Source organism: Physella acuta, unplaced genomic scaffold (assembly GCF_028476545.2).
Source record: "Physella acuta isolate Inbredline_101_S28 unplaced genomic scaffold, ASM2847654v3 ptg001172l, whole genome shotgun sequence".
Classification (NCBI taxonomy): domain Eukaryota; kingdom Metazoa; phylum Mollusca; class Gastropoda; family Physidae; genus Physella; species Physella acuta.
The window spans coordinates 114,954-139,898 of record NW_026732689.1 but is presented as its reverse complement, the minus strand read 5'-3'; the positions used below and the strand labels follow the sequence as shown (position 1 = coordinate 139,898).

Sequence of the window (24,945 nt, the reverse complement as noted above, 5' to 3'; positions counted from 1 at the left end):
TTCAGTGGGAGTGTCTTAAATTTATAGTTTGGGAACCCTATGGATAATAACTGCATGGTCAGCACAAATGTTGTTACTTCATCAGTAGCGTAGCGAGGGTGGGGCGGGGGGGGGGGACATATGTCCCCGGGTGCCGACCTTAGGGGGCGCCAAAATGGGTTGGAAAAATAAATTGAAAGGTTGAGGGGGGGGGTGCAAATCGAAATCTCGAAAGGGGGGGTGCAAACCGAACCGAAAGTTTGAGGGGGGTGCAAATCAAAATATCGATGGGGAATGCAAATCGAAAATTTGAGGGGGGTGCAAATCGAAATCTCGAGGGGGGGGGGTGCAAATAGAAAAGTTTGACCCCGGGCGCCGGGAAGGGTCGCTACGCCTCTGTACTTCATATTCATACTTTGAGAACCCTTCGGATAATAGAGTAGACACCTTATCGTGGTTAGCAAAAAGTGTTGTTACTTTATACAAACAGACGATGGTTGACAAAAACATAAAGTGGGGGAGGTAGTCATAATCCTATACCTCGCATTAGGGAAGGTAATGGCAGCTGGAGATAGTGCTGACCACACTATCACTTCGTATGCCGAGGTCACTGTAGAAGGTGAACTCTACTTCACCTTCCCCATGGACAAATAGAAAATGTAACCAAACCCTACGGTTATGGTTAACCTGTAAGTTAAAAAAAAACATGCTTCAAATACTTCAAAGGTATTATTTTTTTCACAATTTAAACCTATTATTTTAGTTAAGAAGTCCTGTGTAGCCTTTAAACAACCGACCGGCTTGAACAAAAGATTAACCCCCTTTATTAATTCCTCACTGAAATTCCAATAGCTAGCATTGTGTAAGCGCATGTTGGTTAAATAATAGTTTCCCCGCGTATACCTTTAAGATGGATGTAATCAACGAGTTGGGGGGAAAAACAAGAATGCAGACAACATATTTTGTTAACAGTCGGCAAAGTTATAGCTAAGCGTAGGCCTATGTTGTGATATCTAGTTTTTAAAAAAAGATCAAAGTGCCTTTTCAGAACTTAAGACAGTGGTTCGATCGAGCCCTAGGGTTCGGTATGTCGGTCAGGGCGGAGGTCAAGACACACGTGATCGGATTTAGTCAGTGCCAGAGTTTCTTTCAGGCATCTCTTCAAGAAAGTCTACCGCCCCCCATGAACGAAATGCAATTTATATAGAAATTATAAACTTTTAACAGTGTCCCCCCCCTTCACACCCCCACCCCACCCCAATAAAGTTCAAGTGCTCCCCCACCCCGGAGAAAAAAACTCTGGAAGAAACACTGGTCAGTGCGGACGATAAAACTATAAAGAAGGTGAATGCGCATAAGAAACTGGTGGGGTTCGGTACCTCTAAAGAGGTTAAGAACCGCTGCCTTAAGACCACAGTGCAGACGTTTAGTTCTTTATCTGGCTAGTGAAAGGATTTTGTGGTTGATATGTATGTTCCTTCTAGGGTCGAGCAGCCATAAACATTTTGTAAAAAATTAATGTTTGTAAAAGTGACGCCCCCTGTTAGACTTGGTTTTTTTGTAACACATTTTGTTCTTTGTTCTTATCTACACTTCACAATCTACATGACATGGTATACAAGCTTAACTTGGTAGAGATTTGGAAACATACTTTTCGTGAACAATTCAACATGCACAAATCTATGTTTCACTGCATATTTTTCACCATGCAAATAAAGCTAGAGACATGCAGTAACTATCGAGGGCGTTTTCAAATCTTTCAAAACATCAATACGTTTATTTTTTGACCACGACTAACTAATAGGCCTACGTGACAATCTAAATAAAAGAAACGCCTATGGAAAATACGATGGAGATCGATTGTATGGTGGCTGGTAATTTGAGTCTGGCCAATGACAAATGGAAACGTTATTCACAGCATCTCGACCAATCAAGCCGTGCAACGTGCTATTTATCTCGAGATATATTTTAGGTTGGTCTATCCACATTTCGCATTTATTGACACAATGAATAGTTTCTAAAGTTTACAACAGTGGTAAGTTTGTGTTTAGATAAAATTTGGTCAAAGGAATTTTTTTTACCTATAATTTTAAAATAAGTTTTTTTTTCTACAAACGTTTTGAGATAATACAGGGCGAGCATGTTTTAGGGTGGAAACTAATCTAGAAATTTTAAATTTATTTATTTAAGTTCATTAACTGATGGGTTTGGTCCAAAAATATTTTTTATGCCAAATATATACAATGGTCTGATGCCTGTTCTGGCACTTGTCGTAGGCGCTTCAAATTTGGCAGGCGCTCGAATCCGGCCAATACAATGGTGAAATAATATAAGTAAGACTCTTGGCTTGGTCCTCTCCGAGGAATAATAAAGGGACCGCAACTGACCAGCGCCTTAAATGAGTTGTATATCGAAAAAGTATCCCAGTGTACGAACGCCAACATAACTCCTAAGGTCGTATAACGATTCACAGATATCACATAAAATACGGTGTTACATTGGAGAAAACTTCACAAGGCTTTTTGAACTGACCAGTCAGAATTCCTTATATAAACACTAGTTGCATACCCGTGCTACGCCACGGTAAATCTTTTTTTAATTGTACCAACTTGGGAACAGAACAAAACTAAACACAACACAAACACAAACACAAAAGAAAAAACAAACGCAAATAAAAACACAAACGAAAACACAAATAAATCACACAAACACAAATGAAAAAAACAAACGCAAATAAAAGCACAAATGAAAACACCAACACAATGCAAGCGCAAAAGCAAAAACCTACCTACCTACCTACCTACCTACCTACCTACCTACCTACCTACCTGCCTACCTCCCTCTCTACCTACCTACCTACCTACCTACCTACCTACCTACCTACCTACCTGCCTACCTACCTACCTACCTACCTACCTACCTACCTACCTACCTACCTACCTACCTACCTACCTACCTACCTACCTACCTACCTACCTACCTACCTACCTACCTACCTACCTACCTACCTACCTACCTACCTACCTACCTACCTACCTATCTATCCACCTACCTACCTACCTACCTACCTACCTACCTACCTACCTACCTACCTACCTACCTACCTACCTACCTACCTACCTACCTACCTACCTACCTACCTACCTACCTACCTACCTCTCTACCTACCTACCTACCTACCTCTCTACCTAACTACCTCTCTACCTACCTACCTACCTACCTACCTACCTACCTACCTACCTACCTACCTACCTACCTCCCTACCTACCTACCTACCTACCGACCTACCTACCTACCTACCTACCTACCTACCTACCTACCTACCTACCTACCTCCCTACCTACCTACCTACCTACCGACCGACCTACCTACCTACCTACCTACCTACCTACCTCCCTCCCTCCCTCTCTCTCTACCTACCTACCTACCTACCTACCTTCCTACCTACCTACCTACCTACCTAACTACCAACCAACCAACCAACCAACCAACCAACCAACCAACCAACCAACCAACCAACCTACCTACCTACCTACCTACCTATCTATCTACCTTCTGCACACAAACCACTTCTCAGATTACACAAAATTGGTGTAAAAAGGGTGTGGGGAGCAGCTTAGACTTTCTTATGGGAGGGGGACGGGGGTGGGCATCGCCCCTACCTGAAGAGATGCACGAAAGAAACTCTGCACATAAAACACTTTTAAGATTAGACACATGAATCAGGCTGTAATGTCAGTGTTTTATTTTAGAGAATCGATGACGTCATTTATTTTGAGTGGGGTGGGCGGCTTAGACGGTATTACGCTGGGGGGCTTCGCCCCTACCCGAAGAGATGCGAGTGGGGTGGGCGGCTTAGACGTTATTACGCTGGGGGGCTTCGCCCCTACCCGAAGAGATGCATGAAAGAATCTCCACGCAAAATACTTTTAAATTGGCTTTTCAATTCAATGTTTATTCGAGAATCAATGATTTCATATTACTATGTGCACTCTCCGGCTTTAGACTATTTTCTACTATATGCTGCATGTGACGTCACGTTTCGTTTTTCGAATTACTATGCATGGTTTTACTCTTCTTGTGTTTTCTCTATGTACAAGTGATACAGCTTTCTAAATTAAAAATGTTTCAGTCCTTTAGAACTGTTTTAAGATCGGCTAAAATCAGCCAAAAATAAATAAACGGTCTATTGGACAGGTAAAAATTATTTAATCTGTTTTTGTAACTCCTGCACTTAGGCATATAGTGTTTTAAGTTCTACGTCCTGACGATTAACGTTGGGTGAGCTAGGATCTGCACTCGAGACTTTTGGGACAGTAGGCGTGCACCCTAACCACGCTATCCCAGAGACAAATATTAAATAAGTAAAGGAAATGAAAAGGAAATATTTTGGTTCTAAATTATTATAACATTAATTTTATGCTTGAAATGTTGGTGCAAAGTATTGATAAAATGATTTCACGGCCCATCCAAATGCTAGGATTTTAGGCAAATATTTTTTATGACCTAAGCAAGGTTTAGTAAAGTAAATAAAATTATTGAAAATGTATTTTGTTCATATTTTCCACCTTGTGGACAATAATCTACAAAAATGTACTCTATTCGAACGCACTCGTGGAATAAAACTGTATAGAGGGTGTGTATCTAGGGGGTCGGCCGCCCCAGGCCGAACCTAGGGTGGGCGCCAAAAGGGGTGAATTGTTTTTTTAAAGCTAATTTTATGCTGCAGTTTTTAATTATAAACAGTTTAAGTTAAGAAATGCAATGGCAACAAGCCTTAATATTCTTAGCTTTTTTCTACCTTGATGGTGTAACTGTAAAACATGTACTCTTTAGAAACAGTGACCATAGAAAGCCGCTTTCCAGCTTTACCTTGATGGGGAGAGGGGGAGGCGCGCTTTTTCGCGACCAAAATTGGAAGAATTTACATAAGATTGGTTAATCGATAAACGTTACCACGTATAAAAGAATCCAATTGTATTAAAGAGTATTGTATGATCAAAAGTATTTACAACGGAACGGTGATTAGATAAATCGTTTAAAACTTACAAAATAAACCAACTAGACCTACTAAACGATGTAAAATGGTACAACACGACGACTGCTAATGCTTTGTTACTTTGTTCAACCTAACTATTAATTTCAAACTGATATTAGTATGGAAATTGTTCTAAAGACACGACCAAAAGTAGACCAAATAAACTTACACTCTAAAGCAGTGGTTCTTAACCTTTTTAGAGGTACCGAACCCTACCAGTTTCATAAGTGCCTTCACCTAACCCTTCTTTTTCGGCCTCATTGACAAAATCTGATCGTGAATCTTTTGAGTCGGGTGTGTGCCTTGCATTCCGCCGAAGCCCTGAGACTGACTTAACGAACCTCCTATGTTCGATTGAACCCATTTTAAGAATCACTGCTCTAAACTCTTTTGATTTCTTCTTTTTATTCGTTTCGGATTCCCAAGGAGCATAGGCGTAGGCAACACTTTGTCAAATCGCTTGATTTTTATGAAGATAGAACCCTAGTAATCCAGCCTCACCCATCTCTTTTTCAATAGAATTTTACAAGTTTTTATTTAACTCACTGTCACTGTCTCTGTCCTCGAAACGTCCGAGCAAAATTACAGGCACTTCTAACTGACAGAATCGCTTCGTAGTAAGTATGTGGGTCAAGACATAAAGACAATGCAACATGACATTAAATTTCACTTAGTCGGTTACCTAATTAATTTTTTATGAATTAATTAATACTTTGATCAGGCAGTCTTATCCAACTACTCCGCATTATTATACACGCGTCATCACTCATCACGTTCCATATGTGCGCAATGGTTTTTAGTCAGGCAATTCTAATGTAAATAAAACATGTAAAGTACTAAAAATATTTTTATAAAAACATTTTAATAACAAACATTTACGTAATAATGCACTAAAAAGGAGCAAGCAAATTATACACTACTATTTAAATAACTATAAAGAAAAGGGTAGGTCTCTTCCTAAATTTAAATAGTAGTGTATAATTTACTTTCTCCTTTTTAGTGCAATAGTATATAAAAGCTTGTTATTACATGTTTTTAATAAACAATTTGTCTCCTTCTCTTCCTCTTTCCTTGTGGACTTTACACCACCACTTTTTCCCCTGCTCGTATTTCATTCTCTACTGTCTGTAACCTAGTTCCGAGCCATAGAGTAAAAGAGACTTCACATTTAGCTATAGATCCCGAATGAACTTTTTGACAATGCATTTGAATTCCACATCGGCTTAGACTGTTAAAACGCGTTTTAGTTTTGCTGATTCTAATCAGAACGTCATGGGCGGTGCCACTGCCATTAAACAAGTTATTACTGCTTCTTCAACCAGTACAATTATTTATGCATTTATTGTTGACTGCGTAAGAGAGGACATCGCACATCTTTGAGATGTTATATCCATTGGATTCCAGATTGTTTCCTCTAGTGAGGTAATCTCAGTGGGAGATCAGTTTATGTTGAAGGTTCATCTGACAGATCGTTTTCCAAAAGGATACTGGGTCATCTAGTATAACCTAAATTAATCGATAGATATCGGTAGAATTTCAGATTCCTGAAAAAAATAAACTAATATATTTATATAGACGACAGAAGTTGTGATATTAAATTTTGTTGACTGTTATAAGAACACTCATAAATCGAAAAAATAATATTTTTCAGATTTGTAACATCATGAGGTCCAGCTTTTATGCACTGGCAATAGCTGTGGTGATTTCTTCACATTCGACTGCAGGTGAAAACAACACCAACAGTCAACTTCAAGCTTTACAAAAACGTCAAAATCCGGTAGCAGGCAAATGGGTAATATTATTCCAATACTTATCTCATTAACACAGTTTAAGCGAACCAATATTAATTACCTATGCTAAAAAATCTAAATGATAGGCATTTATAGTACGGTGACATTTATTTTATATAACAGTTTCATTATTCCCTCATTCTGTCTATGTGTCTGAATCGAACGGTTAAAAGAAATCATAAGGAAAATAAAAACAACCACAGGCACATTGAATTACTTTGCATGATACGAATAGGACATTATGAAATCGAGTTAAACGAAACAAAACTTACAAAGTAGTAACTTCCCAAAAGTACACGAAAATAATGGAGTCATTGATTATTGAAAACGACACACAATATTAGTGACGTCATTGATATTAGAGACAACAAATTAAAAGCCTTTTTTTTTACTTTCTCGTATATACGAAGTATAGAGAAAGTATTGTAATCGTGCACCTCACTGATACGGAAAAACATAATTTTGCAATTTTGTCCGTATATCTGTGTGTCTGTGTGTGTGTGTCTGTGTGTGTCTGTGTGTAAACACGATTACTTGAGTACCGTTACAGCTAGGTTGATGAAATTTCCTATATACGTATTTTATCAAAATCGTAGATCCGTATCAACTTTTGAGCTATTTCCGATAACCGGAAGTGGTACTTTTTCTACTTTGAATTTTTCAAAAGCCTATAACTTGAGTACTATTTCAGATAAATAAATGAAATTTCACATGTAAGTGAAAGATCTAATTCTCTGCCTTCTGTCTATTTTGAGTAATTTCCGTTGAACGGAAGTGGTAGTTTTCACTATTTCCGATTTCTCAAAAAAGCGCATGTGAATTTAAAAAGTATTAATAATATTCCGCACTATTATGCACATTTTATATGGCGTTCACTTAATGCGCAATTCTTTTTTCTACGAGATTTTATTCTATTTTTAAAAGTTTAAGTTTTTAAAATGGATATTAAAAGCATGTCTATATCCCCTGTTGTTTCATATAATAATATTCGAGAAAGTTTAGGGGAGATCACTCCCAGTGTATTTACTTTCTCGTATACAGAGTATAGAGAAAGTATTGTAAACGTGCTCAAAAATCACAGGAAATTTTGACAGTTTCCACCGCTTTACTACTCAGTACTTCATCATAAACGGAGTACAGGGGACTTTTTCTACTTTGAATTTTTCAAAAGCCTATAACTTGAGTACTTTTTCAGATAGAACAATGAAATTTCACATACAAGTAAAACATGCATTTCTCTGCCTTCTATTAAATTTTGAGTTATTTCCGTTTACCGGAAGTAGTAATTTACGCTTATTCCGATTTCTCAAAAATAGCATGTGAATTTATAAAGTACTAATAATATCCTGCACTATTATGGACATTTTGTTTGGCGTTCACTTGGTGTGCAATTCCTTTTTTCTACGAGACTCTATTCTATTTTAAAAAGTTTAAGTAGTTAAAAATGGTTTAAAATATTATCTATATCCCGAGTTGCCATCCCCCGTAGGGTTATATAAGAATATTCGAGAAAGTTTAGGGTAGATCTCTCCCGATTGATTATTTTCTAATTTTAGAAGTGTATGTAAATATACAAAAAAATTTTTGGAAAATTAAAATATAGAGTAAGCGACAGTATTATGATTACGGTTAGGGAAGGGGTTATTAGGGTTCTATTACAGGTTAAAATGCCGATTCCGAATAATGTTACGTTTCCAAATAATTTTTGATTCCTATTATGGTTCCGATTTCGGTTAAGAGGGAAGGCTCCGGTAAAAGAAAAAAAACTTTTTTAATACTCGTTAGAATAGAGTTATTTTTATACAGCTTTATTAAGATACATCCGCAAATGTATTTTCACTAAAAAAAAAATGGTGGAAAAATCTTGATAACTATGACAATTTTTTGAAAAATTACCCCCATCGTAGTTTTTCCAGCATTCATAAAATATTATATTTTATGCCCAATAAATAATGAATTCATAATCTTCTTTCTTATTTTGGGGTAGGTACTCAGCTAAAAATTTTAAGTGCTTATCTTCAAAATAATTTATTATGAATTTTCAAAATTTGTGTCCGTTCAAAACACTTAACTTTGGGGAATATTGGGGGCATTAAAACGGTTAAATTTCGTTTCCATTTTAAATCCTTTTTCTGTCTATATACGGGATCTGGTATAAATGCTTGTTTCGGATAAAGTCACTTTAATTCCTGTTCCTGTCTAAATTTCCGGATTTGTTTAAATTTCAGAAGCCGGTTTAAATGCCAGGTCCTTACAAAATTTCCAGTTTAATTACTTTCTTTCGGATTATTTTTCATTTTCGTTTAATATTGTATTCAGGATAAAGATTTGTTTCCACATAAGTTACGTTTTGGTTTAAATATGGTTCCTGATAAATGTACTGTTCTTGTTAGCATGTTTACGTATCGATTTAGGTTGAGTTAGTGATATTCCTTTGTTAAACATAAAGAAACACTATGAGCCTAGCGCCTATTGTGTTTCCCAATCAAAACGGACTATAAGTCTAGTAAAATATAGCTTAAGCATTAAGATATAAATTAGAATTTTATTTAGGGGCTACGGTTATTGTTAATGTCTAGGCATTAGTAAAAATGTGAACATTTCGTTTAAATAATAAAGTATAACCAAATGGCTTTACACACAATTAGTTAAATATCCTAGCTTTTAAGTACTTTGACTGATGTGATGTTCAATAGGTGATCGCAGCTTGCGACTGCCCTGGTGTTCGTAAGCGATGACAGTTATCGCTAAATACGGTTTTCGGCGATATTTCAATAGGCGTTTTGTTCAAAAGGATATAAAGATCTATATCTCGAGAGTCATTCGCCAAATTAATGTAACATTTTTAGCGCAATTTCCATTCTGGAGAATTGCGTTTATTAACCCGTCATTTCTGAATGTATGAATGTATGAATGAATGGATGGATGGATGGATGTGTGTCCGCAGCTTTAAGTCGTATCTCATCCTCAACGAAGCAATATCAATGACTAGTTCCAAAAGCAATTATGTTAAGCAAGTTACGAGGATGAACAAAAGCCATCTAAATTCCGGGTTTCTTTCATGGATTTCCCGGAAAAGCCAAAAAACCTCGAACAAATGCAGTTTTTGCTCCATATCTCGGCAACCAGACCACTTAGCGACTTGAAACATTTACCAATCGATTCCTGCCATAGTTTAAACTAATATTGCCGAAGGAAGTTTTCAAAAATATCCTTTCGTTCGGTCACAAAAAAAATTTAATATATTTTAAACTGAGCGTCTTGTAGGCCTATTTTTAATTTAAACTGAGCGTCTTGTAGGTTTTTAGCGCAAAGCGCTGAGGTTCGAATGGATTTTTTGAATTACTTATTTACTTATTAATTCAAACGTTATTTTTGTACCCTATTAATTTATTTATAATTTATATGAGAGTGATAGGGAGTTACAATTACAAGGTTTTGTTTCGCTAGGCCTAATCATTTTTTCACAATTTTTTCTTCAATAGAGTTATATGACTAAAAACCATTGCGCGCCTACTGAACGTGATGGCGCAGCCATGGAACGTGATGACGCATCTATTGAACATGATGACGCGTACTTAAGGAAATTGCGCCAAAATTGTCACTAGACTTTTTAATTAACTTGTTTAATATTACGGGGAATGATTCTGTTCTTTTTTTCGTACAAAATAAAGAACAGAACAATTTTCCAAGTTACGAATTTGCTACCGAGAGCATCAATATGCATTAGTATTAGTTTTAACTTTAATACTACAAGACACATTAGTAAACTTGCTAATGCGTATCAAAATTAAAATGGATTGATGCTATATTTTTAATTTTTAAAATGTAACATTTTAAAACTAAACTAAACCCAATAAAATAAATGTAACCACTTTATACTGCAGTTTCGATTGCCCTACAGCTATCCGTTATTATTCATACCCGTCAGTGATGATGGTAGTGGTCAACTTGAGTTATCGTACTTCATTTCCGGCTTCATCCCACCCAAGGCAGGAAGGTGAGTAACAAATCGTTATTTAAGCCATCCAAGCTAACGTAATGATATAAAGACTAGCAAAGATTCTTCATATTCACCTATAATATAAAATGAACTAAAAATTCAACATTAACCAATGTTAAAATTATACTGCAGAAAGTATATCAGATACCTTTACTACCAATTTACCAACCGACCAAACTATCAACCTTCCCACTTACCAAATTACTAACCTACCAACCTACCGACCTACCGACCAACCAACCAACCAACCAACCAACTAACTAACTAACTAACTAACCAACCAACCAACCACCAACCAACCACCTACCAACCCACCAATCTACCAACCAACCAACCAACCAATCAACCTACCAACCAAACTACCAACTAACCAATCAACCAACTAACCAACCTATCGGCCTACCAAACAATCAAACAACCAACCAACTAACCAACCTATCAGCCTACCAACCAATGAAACAACCAACCAACCAACCAACCACTAAAACACATATTCGCATTTTTACGCAGAGACGCATGGGTGTAAGTATAGACATATCCATTCTGGCTTTAGTTGCATGTAAGACATGCACAAAGATAGTAAAACAGTTTAATCACTGTTTAAAATCTTGTAGCTTTTTTATTTTCTTAAATTGGAATGTGTATTATTCAATACTCAAGCTTTTAAACAATGTTTCTACCCTATTAGACCCCCTTCCAGCCCTCCCCTAGTTACACCACTGCGCCTTGTACAGATCCAAGTCTTTAGGAGATCATTGAGCCAACACATCCCAATGTGACAAGGCATAGAAACTTTTCAAACAATATCTCCATATGCCAAGCTTACATAAACATATATTTAACTTCACCTGCCCAATAGCTCATATATGTATATATTTACTCAGACTGTTTTAAACCGATTAAGTAAATAATACATTTATGCAAACTTGTTAAATAACCTCGGATGAAGCTTTTACGTTGCCTACTCAAAGTTATGTTTGTTACGACTGATACATATTTAAAACAATAATGTAGTAGGCCTTTTTGATCCGATATATAATTTATTCATTAAATTTTTTTAAAAATTATTATTCATTTAAATTTAAGTTAAACCTGAGAATTTGAATGATTTTACTTTCTTGTATCTCGACGTTTTAGTGCTCTATGAGTCGGAAAACTTAGTTTTGCAATATAGTTCGTATGGGCATGAATATTTAAATTCATTTTAATTTAAATTGCCTAAAATTTTAAAAATAGAATACTAATATATAAAAGCCCATGTGCATACTTCTCTCTCTCTCTCTCTCTCTCTCTCTCTCTCTCTCTCTCTCTCTCTCTCTCTGTCCGCAGTATTTTTAGGCTATGTGATACAGACTTTTGTTGATAATAATATGGTAGGTGTTTTAAATGTATAAACTAAATTTTATTTAAAGAAGGTAAATAAAAATAAACGAATATTCGAATGTAGAAACACTATCCAGCTGGAAAAGTTTATTTTTATGATAAAATCGCAAAAAAAATACAATGTCACAATGTTCAACTACGGAAAGTACACAAAGCTAATGGCGTCATCTTCCAATTTTAGAATATGTAGAAAGTAACTATTTCATTCAAATTTGATTTAGACCTATAGATCTACTTATCAAGACGTAGGCCTTACGCTTTGAAATGTATACAACTTTCTCGGCCAAAAGTAAATTAAATTACTTTAATAAAAACAACATAAATACTATTTAACAGCCGGGTTTTGAAAGGAATCATTTAAGTCTCTTAATCAGTGTGTGTGCATTTAGTATTGTGTTGTGTTGACTAACAATGTATATAATTTGGTTTTTCTATTAAGTATTGGTAGCCTTTGTTTTTTAAATTGTGCCTGATTTTTAGCTACTTAGTTTTCTTTGATTTTAAATTTACCGGAATTTTAGCTATTCTGTTATTTCTTTGCGTTGTCACTAAAATCTCAAGTTGTAGTGTTACGTTTTGACCAAAACTATTTTATGAATTATTTTTTCTAAATACGTATAACATTAAACATATATAGGCCTATAATTTACGTGTACCGCTTAGGCTTTCGAAAACATTGAGAATTCGAATACTTAATTAATTCACCCGCGGGTCGGTCTACGACCTCAGGAGTTATGAAGAGGTTCCTCCGTGGACATTTTTTTTTTCGATTTATAGCTCATATAAGGCGCCGGTCAGTCGAGGTCAGTTTTGACCCCCTCATCGTAGACTTTTCTGTTCTGTCGTCCCAAGGCAAGATCCTGCCAAATTTGAAGCGCCTGCGGCGCCGGGAAGTGCCCTATCGGTCACCCGACAACTTTGCTTTATATATTATAGAGATTAGCAAATTGCATAGATAAACAAAGATTTCAATAAAGTAATTAAGGCCCGAAATACTTTAGTATAGAAATGTATTGTTTGAATAGATTCTAGATCTAGGTAGGGTCTACATCTGTGTAAGTCTAGTTCTTCAGTAGATCTAGATCATCTAGATCTATAATCTCTAGATCTAGATGATCTAGAATCTCTAGATCTAGATGATCTAGAATATCTAGATCTAGAATATCTAGATCTAGAATCCTAATTTTTTTTTTAAGTCTTGAAATAGTTTAGTCCTAATATAGAAATTTATTTTTTGAATAGATTCTAGAGTAGTTAGAGTCTAAATCTACATCTTAGCGTCTACGTCTAGTTATTGCGTAGATTTTAGATCTAGTCTAGATCTAGAATCTAGAATCTCTAGATCTAGAATCCAAATAAATAAAATAAATGTTATGTGTTTAGGCCGGAAAAATTGTATTGTATACATTTCATTGTGTACGTAGATCTAAATCAAATTTGAATGAAATAGTTCATTTCTTTTTATTCTAAACACGGCAGATGACGTCATTAGTCAATTAATCAAACCGGTCAATAAATACCCTTTCATCAAGACGATTCAAGATCAGACAAACTCACACACAATGCACAGCAACCAGTCTCTACACAAAACGTCACTATCCCACTATACGCGTCACACCTTCATTCGTTCAACATACGTGCGCACCAATACTCGCTCGCACCAACCTATACTGCAGCATGCATCACAACACACAAGTTATAGTTTATTGAAAAACCTAAAAGAAGTTACGTTACGGTTACCGGAAATCGCTGAAAATTTGATACAGAACTACAAATTTGATATAATACTTCCATATGAAATTAAATTTCATCAATCTAGCTGTAACGGTACTCCTGTTATCGTTTTCACAGTCACACCGACACTTACACACACACGGACAGAATTGCAAAACTATGTTTTTCCGATTCATGGCTGTCTAAAACGTCTAAAAAGTTTCGATTTTTTGCACAGTAATTCTTAATACTTTGTATACGAGAAAGTAAAAATCCTTTAAAAAATGACTTTGCATTATTTTAAAACATTTTTCAGGTTCAATTTGGAATTGTGTACAAATTTAAAGTGTTTCCCCAAGAAGGCGTTTCACTTAAGCGTCCGTTTAAATACACAAATAGTTATAAGGACTCATAAGGATGAGGATAAGTGGGCACCGGAGCAAACAAGAGGAGCTATGCCTTTCACAAGAGGAACCTATTTTACACTTGAAATAAGACCTGAACAGACAAGATACAAGGTAGGAGATATGCATTTTAGAACCAGAGTTTAGTCTACCGTCTTGCATGTGCTTTCTGGTCGTACTGTCCGGTCGTGTTTTGTGGTCCGTATATTTTGGCTACCACTGGAAATTTAGAGTATTCCCTAAGGTCGATAAGTTATGTCCTAGCTGTCAAAGTACAGTCAATCCGCCTTCGTAAATCACTCTCAATCTCGTCGCGTGCGACGTAGATTACCTGTTGATACAAATCACGTCCCGTCACCCCGTGGTCAAACCCTGGTCAGTTCCAGATACTTTCTAGGCGATGGCCAGTGGCGTAGTGAGGTCGGGTGTCAACCGGTGCGGCACTTAATGGTGTCATCCCCAAGAGGCGCAGCGACCCTTCCGGTGACAAACTTTCAATTTTCGATTTGCACCCCCTTCAACCTTTCGATGTGCACCCCCCCCTCCCCCACCTCAAACTTTTCATTTGACCCCATCCCCTCAAACTATCGATTTGCCCGTCGAATTAATAACTTAATCAAATGGAATTTACATTTTTCTCTATATATTTAGCTATTTTTTGCCTTGGTGTCACCCCCCTAAATGATTTTCACCGGTGCTATTTGCACGTCGAATTAATCACTTAATTAGATGGAATTTACCCTTTTCTCTTTATATTTTGCTATTTTTTTGCCTTGGTGTCACCCCCTAAGTGGTTTTCACCCGGTGCGGTCCGCATCCGCCCCCCCCCCCCTCCCTCTCGCTAAGCCACTGGTCTGACCAGCTTTTCCGGTGTAATTTATAGTGCTAGCGATCTTGGCACAGCAGGTAGGGTCACTCTGGCAACGCCCGGGTTGATAATTAAGGCCTGAAATATTTTAGTATAGCAACTAATTATTGGCATTTATTCTAGATCTAGACAGAACTAGATCTAGATCTAAAATCTACGGCTGGCTTTAGTCTAGTTTTTCCGTAGATCTAGATCTAGAATCGAGGTGGATAAATCCCTTGTATTCTCGAATTAGTTGATCTGTGAAGCTAAAACGCAAATTTATATCAAATATTTAAGGACAAAAATAGTTTAATAAAGAAACTCAAATATTTATTGTGTTTTTGTCTAAATAATTAATATAGGTTTGGCCTATCGGTAGATCTAGAATCTCCAGATCTAGACGAGATAAATTTATTGTATAGATCTAGATCTATAGTAATTTAAATAATAGTGTATTATTATAATGTGGTTTTGTGAGGAGTGGTAAATATGGTGCAAGGTGAATAAGAGATTATGGGAGGTTCGGATAGTGTGGTTAGGTGTGTTGTTTTGTTGTGTTGGGTCATGAAATTTGGGTAGTGGCGTTTGGGTTTTTGAAAGGTGTGTTGTCAGCTGAGCTGTTGAAAATGCCGTTTTGGTTGATATCATTCCTTATAATAATTTATTAAAAGTGAAATTATTTTTTTTACCAGAATTAAAATAGTTGTTGTGCTTTGTTTTATTTCCGTCTTTTCCTTTCTTTTATAAATTATATTGACATGTTCACATTAAATGAAGTCCGGGTATGCAGCTTGTATTGCCATCTTGCGAGTTCCCATGCAACAGTTACGCAGTAGATATATATCTTCTTATTGAGCTGTAATAATCGTGTACTAATTATATTCATTTTACAGATATCTGTAAATGGTACTTTTTTCACCACCTATGACTATGCAGTTCCAAAGGAAGATGTGAAATATATAAAAGTGTTTGGTGATGTAAATATCAACAGAATTTCTGAATCTGTAAGTTGATTTTTTTTAATCTTAAACAAACACGTCTTAAGTTATTCGGAATTTATCTTAATTTACGACGCTATGTTCCAAATCAAACAAAAAATTTCCAACCCATCATCGAAATAAAGCCTGGTATTTTTTTAAATTTTCTTTATAAATTACTTGTTTTCCCGAACTTGTACACTCATGGGCGCACTTCTCTCTCTCTCTCTCTCTCGCTCTCTCTCTCTCTGCCTATCTGTCCCTCAGATATTTTTCGATGCTTTGAGATCAGTATTTTCAGAAATATATGAAGAACATAAAGATATGGACTTTTTTTTAGAAAATTATATGTTGGATGTTTTAAATGTAAAAACTAAATTTATTTAACACGTAAAAGCTGTAATCAAATGTCCAAACATATCTAATTATACAACCGGAAAAGAGTTTAAATTGGTGACAAGAATGATAAAAAAGAAACAAAAAAACTATCACTGGCTTAGAAAATATCGTCACATAAATAAAATTTTAAAACTATCATTTTGAAACCATGTACCCAACACTAATGGCGTCATTGATTGTATGAGAAATAAGTGACGTCACACTCTTAGGGGGGAGGGGTGGTCCGTAATTTTGTGACGGTGTGTAACAAGGGGGAGGGGGGATATCGAAGTTTTAAGAAAAATTCAACTGCAAATTTGAGGGGGGTTGTAAGCTGAGGTGTGACGTTATTTTAGGATGGGGGGGGTCTGTCTTTTTGTGACGATGTGTGACGGAGGGGAGGGGGGGGGGAGGTAAAAATCGTCAAAAAAGGGTGACGTCATTTATGGATAACCCCTAAGCAGGGAGTTATCTTCCCTAAACTTTCTCAAATATTCTTATATAACACTGCGAGGGATATCAACTCGGGATATAGACAATATTTTAAAACTATTTTTAATTCCTTCAGCTTTTGAAAATAGAATAGAATCTCGTAAAAAATATAATCTCGTAGAAAAAAGAATTGCGCACTAAGTGAACGCTTAACAAAATGTGTATAATTGTGCGGAATATTTTTGATACTTTAAAAATTCACATGCATTTTTTGAGAAATCGGAAATAGCGTCAATTACTACATCTGGTCAACGGATATTATTCAAAATTTGACAGAAGGCAGAGCATTGTATGTTTTACTTGTATGTGAAATTGCATTTATATACCTGCAATAGTACTCAAGTTATTGGGTTTTGAAAAATTAAAAGTAGAACAAATTCCACTTCCGTTTATCGAAAATCGCTGAAAATTTGATAAAGAAAAACAAATTTGATATAATACTTATATATGAAATTTCATTAATCTAGCTGTAACAGTACTCAAGTTATAGTGTTGACACACACAGAAATACAAACAAGTTTGCAAAAATATGTTTTTTTCCGACTCAGGGAGGTATAAAACGTCGAGATTTGCAAATATCTCAATTTTTAGCGCAATTTCCATTCTGGAGAATTGCGTTTATTAACCCGTCATTTCTGGATGTATGAATGGATTTGTGTCCGCAGCTTTAAGTCGTATCTCCTCCTCAACGAAGCAATATCGAGGACTAGTTTTGCACGTTTACAATACTTTCTCTATACTTCGTATAGTAGAAAACAAAAATTAATTTGCAATCGATTGTTAAAAATGATACCCAATAAGATTCACTTCACTCATCTTCCAATTTTATAATATGAAGAAAAGTACTATTCATTAGAATATTATTTCAATCTATAGATGTACTTATCAAGATGTACGTTATGAATTGTATACAACTTTCTCGGCCGAAAATATAAAAATGAAAATTTGTTTCAAAAACAACAAAGTTACCATTGTATAGCCGAGTTTTTAACAAAAACTGTTAAGTCGTGTAACCATTGCGGGCATTTAATATGGTGTTGTGTTGACTAATAATGTATATAATGTGCTTTTAATTTTTCTAAGGGAATTGGTAGCCTGTGGTATATTAAAAGTATCGAATTTTCGGCTATGTAGCTATTTCTTAGCTTTGTGACTAATATCGTTTAACGTGTGGTAAAGCACATTGTGTTTTGACCAATAACTATTTTATAAAATATATTTCTCAAACAAATATAACATTAAAAATAAGGGCATATTATTCGTCCGTCTAAAATGTAATGAAAAGTGTGGTGGGATAGTTTAATTTTATATAGTAAATCCATTCGTAAAACAATACCTATATAAAACAACTTAACACAATCAACTTAAACCCAAAACTAAGCTAAATACTAACATGAAAACCATCGGTTAAAATTACATCATTTTAAAATTCAAATGTTATATAAGCAGGGGCGGAACTACAGTGCCGCCAGGCCCCGCAATAGGGGTGGGGTGGCACGCGTTTAGGGGTCCCACGGCCGACCATAATCATTTTTTTTTATAGTTTAAAAAATATTCAATTTTCTTGCATTTCGGACTCGATGGTTGTTTGTAAAACCAATACTGTATCTGCTATTGGGTTATTTTTATTCTATAGACACCATCCCACGCTCTTGTATTTTATTTATCCCTATGTTTTTATACCATTGTGAAAGCCGAGTCTTCCTTCACCTACAATCAAACACACGCTGTTGACGAAAGAATTCTTATGAAAAAAAAATCCATTGCGCGAGAGGCCACTGCCATGACTTATTTCCCTTTTTTAGATTTGTAATTAAAAACAATTGCTTCTTTTAATTATCTATATATATATATATAATTCTCTTCCGGAAGACGTTAGAAAACAAGCTGCAAGCGCCTCCTTACAGTCCCCTCTCTTTCTCTCTATCGCTATCACTACCACCCCACCCCCACAAGGTCTGGTGAGTTGTGGTCACGCTAAATGTTTACAAATCGTAGAGCCGGGTTTAGTGAAGGCTATTAGGGGCAGATAATTTAGTTTGAAACGATGTTAAACTTAGAGGAGGTAACTAAGAGGAGGCTGCTTTCACGTGTGGGGGGGGGGGGGGTAGGGTCAGGGTTAGGTGAAACGGGGGGGGGTAGTGTTTTAAAGCAAATATTTTCAGTGGCAGCATTGGTACTGTCGAATTGACAAATTATGAATTACTGAAAAGTAGAAAATAAAACAACTAAATAGCGGCGTATGATACGCCGCGGGTCGGCTCGTTATTTTTAAAAAAATTAAAAAATAAAAAATAACATAGTACAAAAAGGGAAATGTATTTTAAATATTAATTATAAATTAAATTAATTATATAAATACGAAAAAATATATAAATAAACATAACACGAGAAACCATTACAGGTACAAAGCTTTCATGTTTCATATTCTTTTGACCGACTCTTTAATTAAAATATTAAAGCAGACATAAAATAAAAGAACAGGTTTTCAAACAGACTAACTAATGCACTCATACACAAGACATGTTGTTATAATTTGTTTTAATTGGAAAAAAACAGTTGTTTTTCAATGAGTATCATATGTTCTTATTTCGTGTTTGTATACATATATATATATATATATATATATATATATATATATATATATATATATAGAGAGAGAGAGAGAGAGAGAGAGACAGAGAGAGAGAGAGAGAGAGAGAGAGATGTAGATGTAGATGTAGATGTAGATGTAGATGTAAATGTAGATGTAGATGTAGATGTAGATGTAGATGTAGATGTAGATGTAGATGTAGATGTAGATGTAGATGTAGAGATGTAGATGTAGATGTAGATGTAGATGTAGATGTAGATGTAGATGTAGATGTAGATGTAGATGTAGATGTAGATGTAGATGTAGATGTAGATGTAGATGTAGATGTAGATGTAGATGTAGATGTAGATGTAGATGTAGATGTAGATGTAGATGTAGATGTAGATGTAGATGTAGATGTAGATGTAGATGTAGATGTAGATGTAGATGTAGATGTAGATGTAGATGTAGATGTAGATGTAGATGTAGATGTAGATGTAGATGTAGATGTAGATGTAGATGTAGATGTAGATGTAGATGTAGATGTAGATGTAGATGTAGATGTAGATGTAGATGTAGATGTAGATAAAGATGTAGATGTAGATGTAGATGTAGATGTAGATGTAGATGTAGATGTAGATGTAGATGTAGATGTAGATGTAGATGTAGATGTAGATGTAGATGTAGATGTAGATGTAGATGTAGATGTAGATGTAGATGTAGATGTAGATGTAGATGTAGATGTAGATGTAGATGTAGATGTAGATGTAGATGTAGATGTAGATGTAGATGTAGATGTAGATGTAGATGTAGATGTAGATGTAGATGTAGATGTAGATGTAGATGTAGATGTAGATGTAGATGTAGATGTAGATGTAGATGTAGATGTAGATGTAGATGTAGATGTAGATGTAGATGTAGATGTAGATGTAGATGTAGATGTAGATGTAGATGTAGATGTAGATGTAGATGTAGATGTAGATGTAGATGTAGATGTAGATGTAGATGTAGATGTAGATGTAGATGTAGATGTAGATGTAGATGTAGATGTAGATGTAGATGTAGATGTAGATGTAGATGTAGATGTAGATGTAGATGTAGATGTAGATGTAGATGTAGATGTAGATGTAGATGTAGATGTAGATGTAGATGTAGATGTAGATGTAGATGTAGATGTAGATGTAGATGTAGATGTAGATGTAGATGTAGATGTCGATGTCGATGTCGATGTCGATGTCGATGTCGATGTCTAGATAGAGATGGGTATGGGTATGGGTATGGGTATGGGTATGGGTATGGGTATGGGGATAGGGATATGGATATGGGTATGGGTATGGGTATGGGTATGGGTATGGGTATGGGTATGGGTATTGGTATGGGTATGGGTATGGGTATGGGTATGGGTATGGGTATGGGTATAGGTATGGGTAGGGGTATGGGTATGGGTATGAGTATGGGTATGGGTATGGGTATGGGTATGGGTATGGGTATGGGTATGGGTATGGGTATGCGTATGGGTATAGGTATGGTTCAATTTAGGCGCAATAGCGCTCAAGGTATAACCCAGAACGCCAAATCGTACCCTGCAGGGATGCCGAGGGACGATATTGATTATGATTAGTGAACGACTACATCCTATGCATACTCTTTCGCACTTAGGCGCCTGAGCGCTCGCGAGACAGCCAGATAAAGTCAAAGTTTATTGTTGCCCATTATATCTTTAGTGTATAGCCTTTTTTAAAAGAACATACGCGCCATAGTGCTCACAGGGAGCCCTAGGCGCTTCTGGTGATGTAATAGACGCCCGATTAACGGATACCAAGTGCTTAGATAGTCGCTCTGGAACTATGGACGCCAAACCGTGTATTCACAAAAATTGCACCCTCCCGGGGCATTGCCCTTGCGTAATTAAAAAAGATGTTTTTGCAGAAACCTCCCTGAAGTGCTCTACTGAACTCCCTAAAGTTTCGTGACGATCGGATGAACAGTGTCAAACCACAATCGACTTTTAATTTTATATACCGTATATCGAGATGAATCGAATCGAGCCCTCCCTGCGAATTTCAATTTTAGTTTTTCGCAAAAACTTCCCCAAGAGTATTCTCAACAACTTTCCAAAGTTTCATGATGATCGGATGAAAGGTGTTGTAATGCATAATTTTAAAAAAAACACACAGACACACATACATTGCTTTTTATATATTGAGATCTAGATAGATAAATCCTTAACCCTTTGAGCCCTGGCCTCCCTGACCTAATTTCTACCATTTCCTGAGCTCCCAGGCCCAAACCAATTTTCACTTATCTGCTTCTAACTTTGCCTATAACTTTTGTTGAGATAATCAAGCCAAATTTGGTATCCGGACTCAGGATCAAACATCATTGCAGCAAGATTCGAAATTCTTTATTTTTTTACAATGTATAAACAGAACAATGTATATAAAACGAACACGTAATTATTGTTTTGATAGAACATAGAAGAAACTAATTTACATTTAGTAATTGTTTTGTTATTATTGATACATGGCCATACTAGTTCATCGCCAGAAGTCCACTTTTGTGTCCACTTTTGTGTGATAACTTTCAAAACAGTTATCACTGCCGGATTTGATGCAAAGAAAAGCTTCGCATGTTTTTCAACAGTAAACAGTTTTTTTCGTTTCGGCAAGTCTTTTCCTTGGCACCACGTGCATCATAACGTACGTGAACAGTTTCATTGTCACTGTCGATTTCAATGTCACTGAGTTCAGTCTCAAATTCAACGTCACTATCATCATACTATAGACCAGGAATATTATCTTCTTCATCAGAATCAATATGTAGTTGTATTGCCTGAGATGCAGTCATTCTACTTCTTTTGTTGATATTTCGGTCTTTTGCTTCATCTTTTGCACCAACTTTATATGCTGAAGTCGATGGCTGTGGCTCAGCTTTTCGTTTCGGCGGCATTGCTGCGAAATGTAAACACTTTCACTTTTCCTAAAATCTATGTTTAGAATCATAATCACGCACTAAAAAGACATATGCGCAGTTTTGGTCAGTCTCCCGCTAATTATATTTAATTAGACTGTATACCGGCCGCTAGGAATATGACGCTAGATCATCGGGCCGGAAAACCGGCTTTTCGGACATATATGCCTAATGTTGAAGCCGGTTTACTGGCCTAGCGGGCTCAAAGGGTTAAGAATTAATAATAGATATGTTTTTTACAATAGCCAAGACTTCCTTATACACACAATTTAAACAATTCCGCCAAATATACCATTGACATCTACAGTAGCGTACATTTTATCTGTTTAGTATAGATCAGAATGTAGGCCTATGTATATATTTATTTTTTATTTTTTCTTCGATCTTATGACCAACCACGTTCACCATTCAAGTTAAACTTTTCCTATTATTCAGATATTAATTTAAATGCTTCTTATTGTTTAAGTAGTACTGTCGGCTCCCTACTTTATATTTTAATGTAAAAGAAAAAATTTTAATCACTATTGATACTATCTTGATTACTGTTTTACAGATTTTTATCGTTCAATTGATTTTTATTTGTTTTTGTTTTTTGGTTTTTTTTTGTTGTTTTTTTTTTTTGTCTTTTTTATTTTGCAGAGTAAGTTATGTTTTTCTACTTATAAAAAATATTTTGAAAAATTTCAAGCTGAACTAATGCTAACGGAACACGGACATTTATTTCTTGAAATCCTTCGATATTTTAAAATACTTAAACATACAGTCACCTCACACGTGTTTTCATGAAAGTAGATACTAATAGATGAGTTTGCCGTTATTTTACTAAACAGAGAACACCTAGAACAGGTAGAGCTATTTATTACCTCCGAACGCTAGCCAAGGGTGACAGGCTACGCTCCAAGATAAGAATGATTCCTGGTTCTCAATGGTAACTGGATCGTTTTTTTTGTCTCTTAAATAGTTGTCTATTAATTGAGTAAGGTATATTTTTAACATTATTTCTTTTGTAAAATTGCTGGTCTTTTAAAATACTTCAGATTTAACAGTGACCAATTCTGGTACTAATTAAAAGCCTGTTATTATCAAGGATTTATGTCTTTTTTTATTTCTTTTTTTAAAAATATAATTCTTTATTAGGTCAAGGTTTTGTTTTAAATATTTTTAGGGAGTTCAGAATCTATCTATATGACAAAACTTATGTCCGTGGTATGATCGACTTTCCAATTGCATATCAGATGTCGAGGAGGCAAGATGGTGAGTTCGGCAATATGTTTTCTACAGGCAGAGGAACTCTTTTACGATGCCCCAAACAAAATTTCACGGTGCAGGATAATTTTCAGGTGGACTTGGAAATCTTGGATGGACTCGTAAAGGTCAGGTTAGGTTGTATCTTAAAACTGACAGATTTTAATTTTGAGAGATATCTTGCAGAGTACATAACCCAGGGACCGAACTACGGTCGGTTTGGACAAGGTGGGGGGGGGGGCGGGGCAGTGTTTCTTCCACACTTTTTTCTCCGGGGGGGGGGGGCACATGAAATTTTCGGAGGGGGGCGGACACTGTTAAAAATATATATTTTCTATATAAATTTCATTTCGTTCGGGGGGGGGGGGGAGGGAGGATGGGGATCTGCTCCCTCCTCCCAAAGAGATGCATAGAAAAAACTCTGGTGGGGGAGGAGGTATGTAAATTGATTTTGAATTAAATTTGAAAAATAAGATCTTTAAATTCACCTGAGCATTTTTAATAGAATCTTTATTATATTTGTTTAAATAATTAACAATATTAAAGTTTTATTTTCAGTCCTATGTTGATAATAAATTCACTGGAGAATTAGTTGCAGATACGTCGAGTGTCTTTTATCAAGTCCTTCATGTTGAGTGTTATAGTCAAGTAACTTCAGAGTGTTATCACATCCCATAAACATTTCAAAATCAGTGTCGACAAATTGTCATATTTAGCCAAATGCCCGTAGACCATTTATGCAGTAAAAATCTTGAAAATTAAACAATGTTAAAATTAAGTAAATTTAACGCCGTTTTAGTTTATAAAAATGTAATAACATAGCTAGAACTTGTTTTATAAAACGGTGCTTAGAAATTTTGATTTGATATTACATTGACACATGCTGTGCCACTGTGATCAGATGCGTTTCGATTGTTGTAATTCAAACCACCGTTTTTTTTTAATTGAATATAGTTGCCTTAATAAACTCAGAGTATATATATAGTGATGATATAAACACCGACAATACTATTATAAATATAACTTAAAGAATTTCGCCTGATTAAAAAAAATATATTTTTTATATATCTAAATTTAACTTTATAATTTACTCATATCCTTAAGTGCAGTCAACCTAATTGAAAACTTTTTGTAGGCTTTTTGAGCTATCG

General features: G+C 35.7%; 1 long non-coding RNA gene across 1 annotated transcript; it reads left to right on the top strand.

Moving 5' to 3' along the window:
- The first annotated feature begins 23,394 nt into the window (after window positions 1–23,394).
- On the top strand, window positions 23,395–24,404 carry LOC131956718 (uncharacterized). Its single transcript, XR_009388987.1, has 3 exons — window positions 23,395–23,477; window positions 23,715–23,922; window positions 24,353–24,404. It is a non-coding gene; the product is annotated as an uncharacterized LOC131956718 (long non-coding RNA).
- Window positions 24,405–24,945: the final 541 nt, after the last annotated feature.